The sequence below is a fragment of the Megascapheus bottae genome, chromosome 20 (genome assembly GCF_031878675.1).
Source record: "Megascapheus bottae isolate mThoBot1 chromosome 20, mThoBot2.hap1, whole genome shotgun sequence".
NCBI classification, from domain to species: Eukaryota; Metazoa; Chordata; class Mammalia; order Rodentia; family Geomyidae; genus Megascapheus; species Megascapheus bottae.
Window position 1 is genome coordinate 14,582,603 of NC_143528.1, and position 8,594 is coordinate 14,591,196.

Consider the following 8,594-nt stretch of genomic DNA (forward strand, 5'->3'; position numbering starts at 1 on the left):
CCATGTCATGTTGAGAAGTTGATAGTTTGAATGCAATTCAATAGATCTTGAGATGAGCAATTTCTGTTCCCTTTCAGTTGCTTTTACTTCTGTGTTTTGGGTTTTTTAAATAGTCGATACTATAAGTAGGTACAGACTTATAGAATCACAATGATATCAGTATTTTCTCTTTGTGGCATTGATTTATTATATTATGTTTCACAAAAAAAGTTCTTGTTCCTGACAACTGAATTGGTTGTTTCTACACAAGAGTCAAAAATCTCTTCTATCTTAGGTAAATAATACAGTTTTTAAGGCATTTTAAAGGAAGATGTGAGTTTAAAATTGAATGTTGAAGTTAGATAGTTATAATGTGTGGATAAGTAATTGAAACATTGCATGCCTCCAGCAAACATAAATATATTATGTCCGCAGCTATCAAAGGCCTCAGGTTTTTATTTTTAAAGATTATTTTGGAGTGACCCAGAATACTCATGGTTTTAGCCACTGATAATTTTTCTGAGGCAGTGACTAAGCAGCTTAATTGAAGGAGGCACCAACAATGGAAGGCAAACTAGCCCACCATGTAGATATCAAAGCTCAAAGCCATTTTGGTGTGTTCTCTTCTCCTATTACTTCAGAAGTCACACTGGAGCAGTGACAGAAACTGTCTTTCAGAAACATTATTTCTTCAGAATGCAAAATCTAGTGCTGATCATCAAAGGGGAAGAGATCTAAATATTCTTAGGTGGAAAATACGCGTTACAAGATAAAGCACATCTGCTTAATACTTATGAATGTGTTAGAAAGAACCTTCCAAAAGATGTCATTCAATGCTGATCTTTTAAATGAATTTAGAAGACATGTCCTTCCCAAGTATTCTATTACATGCATGTATCTGATCATTTATAAATCCTGACTTTTTCCAATAAATTTTGAGGAACTTAATATAAAATTACAAGATTTGAAATCAAATTTACCTTACAGTCTCTAAATTATATCAAATCTCAAATACTTCCAGTGACATACTTACTTTCATTAGGGATTAAATCATTTTGTATTTATGTCCAAATTTCTGATATATCATAAATCTAAACACCTGGTCATTTAAATACATGATCATTCAAATTAATTTATTTTAATTTTTTTTGTATTTTTTTTTTGCCAGTCCTGGGCTCAGGGCCTGAGCACTGTCCTTGGACTTTCTCAAGGCTAGAGCTCTATCACTTGAGCCTCAGCACCATTTCCGGCTTTTTTTTTCCATGTATGTGATATTGAGGAATTGAACCCGGGTCTTCATGTATGCTAGGGAAGCACTCTACCACTAGGCCAAACTCCCAGCCTTTAATTTCATGATAGTAGCTGCAAGTACATCAAGTTGAGATGTCAAGTACATTCTGTAGGATGAATTTGATCTCTAGGTCTAGTGAACTCAAAATTATTAACAATAATCCTGAAGAAAAATGGGGAGGACTTGTAGAATTCGATTAATGAAATAGGGTGTCACCTTAGAAGACTGGATTAAGGATACAAAATTACTATCCAGTGACATTTCATAATGAGTGTGTGTGTGTGTGTGTGTGTGTGTGTGTGTGTGTGTGTGTGTGTGTGTGTGTGTGCGCGCGCTCATTCACATGTGTGGGGGTGTGGGGGGGTGGATATGGGTGTGGGAATGTATTATGGCTTAAACTCAAGGCTTGAATACTGCCACTAAGCTTTTGTGTTCAAGGATAGCACTCTCCCATTTGTACCAAAGCTCTATGGTCAACTTTTTGGTGGTTAATTGGAGATGAAAGTTTTACAGACCTTCTTGCCTGGCTAGCTTCCCGCTGCAATTTTCTCAGGTTCTTGGGTAGCAAAAATCACATGTATGAGCCTTCAGCACCTGGATTTTTCTATTAAGTTTTATTTATCAATCAACAGAAAATTTTCACAAATATTAGCAATGAGCCAATTGTTTCAAAGAAAAGTAAACATTCAGTATACCACCTGTGCTATATCAATCATTAATATTAATACTATCATTCAAATTAGAAACAAGAGCGATAGAGAACTTCAGAAAGAAATCTCTGCAATTAGTTATTCTTTCAGTTTCTTTCAACTATGACAGTATATAATTGCATAGGAATTGGTAAAGAAAAGATATATTTGAGTCCCTGAGTCAGTTACAATCTTGTGATTCCAAATATTTCACTTGAGTTTTCTGCATTTCCATTTTTGGAAACCATGAGACAACAAATTCATCAGGTAAACCTGTTTTGTTGATCAAAGGAGAAAATATGTGAGGAATAAAAAGAGCTATATTAATTTATATTTAGAAAAAATATATTAAACTACATTTGAAAAATATTTTCATTGAAGAGGTCCAAAGCTAATTTTTGTCAAAAAGTCCTTACAGCCATAAACTCTTTGATCTGGAAGTTAATGTGTGATTAGCTGACCCTGAGTTTTCTACCTTTTGTTTCTCATTCTTGAACACTTCTGGTAATGTTCTGAGGTTATCTACAGAGGCTGAGAGGAAGAAGATAGAATAGTGCCCCAAGCTTTCTTCAAACAGAGGTTGAAATTTCTGTACAGTACTAGATATGGAAGTGTCTGTAATGATGTCATTTAAAGATTTTTGTGTGTGTCTGTCTGCCTACAAGGCTATTAATTACATTTGATCTGCCTGTCATTCAATCTGCAATGCCTAAGAAGCATGAGATGAAGAAAATTTGAGGAATGTGTACAAGATGCCAGCAGTGGCAAACAGCAGAGGCAGATTTTGAGCACTATCTTCTATTACTTTAACCAGAGCAACATGCTATGCACCACACAAATACATCTTCTCAAACACCGCAAGTTACTGGAAATGGATTGAATACTCAAGTGCCTTTGTTTAATCTTTGAATTGTAACTGCTTCTGAATTCTGTTTTGGTGTGAGTGTCCATGTCAATTAACATCTAAGGCTGAATGTTTAGCCATTGTTTCAGAAACAGGCATTGCCATGACAATTATAGTCTTTGTAGCTGGATGCTGAAATCTTCCATTTTTAAAGGTCTTAATGCTGTCTTAACAGGGAAACTGTAGATAACTGGTTTAATACCATAGAAGCATTACAAATCCCCTAAAATTTGTCCATGGTTTATAATATTATTCAAAGCCGATCCACCAAAAAATAAATATTTAGAAGCATCAAGGAAACACTCAAGGCACTTGGTACAGTATATAATTTTCACATTATAAGACACAATAATGCTTTCAAATGAATAGTCAGTATCAAATTTGCTCATTCTGTGATTGGACTAGAAGCTTCTAAACAGTTTCCTTGAATACACAAGATCATCTTGTACTTTCTACCATTTTCCAAGCAAAAGAAGAGACAGAGTCAAATGAAAAATTGCATGTCTGTCTGTTAAAATCTACATTGTCATACAATGAGGGCAGCTTACTTACTTTTAGTCTTATAGGATATTAAAGAATAAGACTTTTCATAAGCCAAATACAATGCTCAACAATTAAAAACTTAAAAACTTATTTTAAATAAAACATTTTCTTGTTTCAACAGTTGCCAATGGAAGGACATATGAGGGGCCAGGAGTTTGACATACTGTATAATGCTTGCCTAGCACGCATACTTGAAGATCGGGATTCCATTCCTCAGTATCACATACACAGAAAAAGGCAGAAGTGGTGCTGTGGCTCAAGTTGTAGAGCTCTAGGCTTGAGAAAGCCCAAGGACAATGCTCAGGCCCTGAGTTCAAACCCCATTACTGGCAAAAAAAGAAATATATATGTGATCAAAAATTTTGTAGACACTAAATAGGCATTTTCCCTAGTAACTTAAAAGGTGTAAGCTCTTCCAAATTGCACATTAGCTAAAATTTCTATAAGAAACAACTCATTGACTATTATAAAAAAGGTAATAAGATATATAATGATTTATTGTCTCAGAGTATTAAACCACCTTACAGAACTATAATTGCATAAATATCCTCTTTTACTGCAAATTCACATTCTGAAGTATTTTCATTCAGTAAAATTCTACAGATGAATAAAGCTGGAAGGGACAGTGGGAAAGCCAGTTTATGTTTAGTAATGACAGAAGATTACCGGAGGTGTCTCTGTCATTTGCTCAACTTTCATTAAGGGTCTTTTTCTAGTTTTCCTATCAGACAAAGCATATATGTTTTGCTCCTCCCAACTATATAATGAAAGACCATCTCACTACTCTTATTGATTATTTCACATTAATTAGGTACACTTCCGAATAACAAAAAATTGAGGTTGCAATACAAGAGATTAAAATGGTAATAAATGCCTCACCACAAAAAATAAAGTGATGAGTATGTTAATTAAGATTTACTTTATCATTCTGCTTAGAACACACTATGCGAGCAGAGCATATTGCCCCTCATGAACATATGCAATTACTATCAATTAAAAATAATACTAATTTACAAGTAATGATTATTTGCTATTAATCATTTAAGGGAGGGTTCTTGCTTTCAAAAGCAAATTAGATTAGACCTACAAAGAAGTAATAACCCTAGAAACTGTGAAAAAGGTGAAATTATTAACTAGTCACAAATATATTTCCTTATACTAAAGCAGAAAGGGAATGTATAAAACAGGTTGCTAAAAATATGACGTGTCGGAAAGTACTATTTTTCACTATGGAATGACTAGCATAAAAAAATACCACCTACTTACACTCATCACAAAGCCTCCCACACTGCAGTGTGTTATTGATGAAACAGAAAAACATTTTAGAATTCTCAGCACAGGTCTCCTATTTAATTGAACTGGAAATGAATGCACTTTGAGTTTGGTCTTAAGACCTCAGTATCAACCCTATGTTTAAACAGTTACACATGTTTTTTGCTGGTATTATTCTGAGGTTTTTCCTCATGTATGTAGGGCAACTTGCAAGTTCTTGGTAAATAATGTTCTACTTAAACTAAAGGAATAATAAGTAACAATAAGAGGACTTCATTAAATTTACTCAAACAATTAAAACAAAAGATCCTAAAAGTTCATTTGTGCATCTAAGAATTTGCCATGTATTTCATTTTTGTACCTCACAAAATGATAATCTAAAAATATTCAAGATGCACATTTTTCATGTTCTGCAATGGTGAAATTTCAATTGTTAACTTTGAGCCAGTTATCTCATTAAAGGAATAATCCTAGCAAATAAATAAATAAAAGCAGAAATCAAATACAACTGACTGCAGTGACTGAATTGATGTGGGTTTTATGGCTTTGGTCCTCAAGCAAATTAGAATCAATCTTAAACGTATTCTTAGTATTTGAAAGCACTATATCTTACTTGCTAAAATATATTATGGTGTATATCATGCATTATATGTACATCTTACATTTCAAGACATGAGGGAGTGAATCAACAAAGCCATATACTTAATCATTTATTCAGCTTCAATGTCTCATGAATAAGCTTTATAAAGAACAAGTATACAGTGTCGGATCTAAAAATCATCAACGGTGTATTTTTTTCTGGAACTAAAAGAGAAACTAAGGAGCTAAAATAAAAGGTAAAGCTAAAAAAGGCATAGAGGCATCTTTAACTCAGATATTTCAGGGGAATGTCTGCTTTTACTAAGATCAATATTCATTGCCACCCTCATTTCCAAAACAAAGCTCATATTTTGAGTTGTTTGATGTTGTTTTTTTCTTTAAAACAAACACTGAGACAAAAAATCCCAAGAAAAGTTTATATATTCATTAGAGAAAGAAACTGATAGAGATCAAAGCGAAAAGAACAGACCCAAATTCTGTGGATGAAAACTCTCACAGTTCACTACTGATCTATCTCTCATTGGGCTTTCATGCAGAATCCAAGATGAAATATGCTTGCCTTCATTAGCAATTTTGTGCATACACACTCACCACTATATTTTACTCACCAACCAATGAATCCTTTAATGTTATGCTTTTATAGCAATGATTTACCAATTATTGCAGCTCATCTTTAGTTTAAAAAGTTACAAAAGAAAGCCTTGTTTACTGTAGCTTATCCTTTAAAACCCTTATAAAAGTAGTGCAGTGAAAACGAAAATACTTTTCTTCCAATTTACCCCAAAGATGAAGAACTGAGATTCTTTTCTCTAAACCTGAGATAGATAGACAGCTTCACATGATACCAGGGTCTAAAACTAAACTGGGTTCTTTGAGCAGTATGTATATTTATTTATTTATGAAGCCCTTTAAATATTCCTTATCATTTGTTGCAAGTATCATAAAATTAAAGTTTTATGTAGCTGTACTTTGGTGTGTCACTGGATCACAGGGAAATCTACATCCTCATATTGTATCCCAGTCCCATCTCAAGCTTTTTTTCTCCTCTGCTCATCCGGAGGATTTTAATAAGAAACTATCACAGATTAACTTGAACGGGAATTGCAAGAGATTCTGGGGGTACAAGGAAATCCAGAGGTGTTATCCTGCATCTGTACATCTATCGCTGTGGACACCTTTCTCACAGGGTAATGTATTGCAGAAACATAGTGAAAACTGAAAACACAAATGATTCCCCAAACTATAGGACCTTAAACATTGACTCATAAGACATCACTACCTTTCCTCTCTTGCCTGTTTTGACCTCACCAGTAGTCTATGCCTGACATAGCTTCTCAGCAAAGTCAATAGGTCTTGTTTAGTATTCCTTCAGTCCTTCCCAAGCAGTGCCAAACCCCAACCCCTTCTGGGTCTCTACCCACTGCTGCCATCCACAGAGTCTAGCACACTCTAGCTGTGAAAACTTCTAAGTTAATACGAGGTAGGATTAAGGTTAAGCTAGAATCTCCCGGGAATACCAAATCAAATAGAACTTTGCACATTGGGCTTGCTGATTTTGCTGCACACTTCAACCTTTTAAGGGGTGTATGGATTTACAAGTAGATAAGACAGAAGGAACCAAAGAGGTATCTGGTGGAATAATATTCACCTCAAATCATTTTTTCCCATCCATTTCACAACAGAGAATGCCATCCTCTCTCCCCACTCTGTACTCTGGCCAGCCAATACAACACAGCACACAATCTGGAAACTCCACCCCTGTACAAAATACACATGGTGTGTGCACGGATTTGATACACAGCCTTTCATCTGCACTCTGCATCCCCAATCAAACCTACCTTCTCGCCCAAAGGACTGAGATGCTTTGGAAACAAATCTTTTCAAACACAGTGGCAAGGCGCCATCCTATCTCAGTGAAGTACAGAGGCAACAGGAAACTTTTAAGTCCAGGCCAAGTAAAGGTCTATGGATGGGTGACCTTAACCCACACACACAAACTTGTCTGTCAACTTTAACTGGAACATCAAATCTGCTTCCACCCTATTTCTCTGCCTCCAGGGAACCCAGACTCTTGAATGGACATCATGCTTATCCCCTTGGCCACCTTCTTCCTTCTACCCTGACTTCTTCCACAGCCAGTGGCAGAGCCACCCATCCCCAGTATTCTGTACCCGGTTCCCTCTCCTGTCCAGGCTGGACAGGCTTGGTGGTAGCCTGGGAGAGGACAGCTGTGCCTCGGGTGATGCCCCCCGCTGGGAGCTCAGCTCACTGCACAAACCCATTACCCTGACCCGGTGGGGTACACCTTGACTGTTGGTGTTCCCCGTGGAATGGGTTATCTGGAAAGCCCTCCCCCCTGAAGAGAGACTATATAAAAGTCTAGTGAAAAGAAATAAAAATTAAAAAAAAATACACTTCGGAGGCAAAACTATTACATCGAATGAAAGGCTTAGAAGGGTGGCATTTTTTTCTTTTAAATGAACGCTCCCTGCACCCCCCCCCAGCTCCCTCCAGCTTTTTCCTTTACAGGAAGCGGGACATTTAAATGATTTTGTGCTTCGTTGATTTTTTTTTAAGTTCTTTTTATCTTTTTCTAAGCGACCTCGGCAAACAGAAGATGCCCACAGGCAGAGGGGCACGCGCGGCGGCGGGCAGCTCCGTCCCTCCAGCGGGGAGCGAGGGTCCCGGGCGCGGGGGGCAGGGCAGGGGTGGGGGGGGATCCCTCCCCGAGCCGGGGCGATCGAGGCGCGGCGGGCCGCCCCCGCCCCCCTTCCCGCGTCCGCACCGCCCTAGGTCCCCGCGGCACACGGGTCCAGACCCCGGGGGGAACCCCTGCCCGGGCCGTCACCGGTTCGCGGCCCAGCCGGGGTGGGGTGGGGGTGGCGCGGCTGGAAAGGGTCTCCCCAAGACGCCTCGGGCTCGCTCGGCCCCGAGCGCAGCACGGCGGTGCCCGCGCGGCGCGTGGGGGGGGGGGGGTGGGGACAGAAGCGGGTTCGGAGCCCGACCGGGGGAGGCGGAGGCGAAGTGGCCGCCACCGAAGTGGCCGCCGCCGGCGCCGCGCGCAACTTTCCCGGGAAACCGGGGAGAAGGCGGACCGAGCTCGAGCCGCGTCCCCGCGGGCTTCCCGAGCCAGCTGCACCCGGCTCGGATCGTGCACCCCCAAAACTGCTGTTACCCCCCCCCCCCTCCAGCGCTCCCTCCCTCCAACAGAGGAGGAGCAGGACCGGGTGAGGAGGAGGAGGAAGGGGAGGAGGAGCAGCCAGCACGAGCCGCCCTCCCTCCGCGTCCTCGGCCAGAAGGGGTGTGGGGGGGTCGC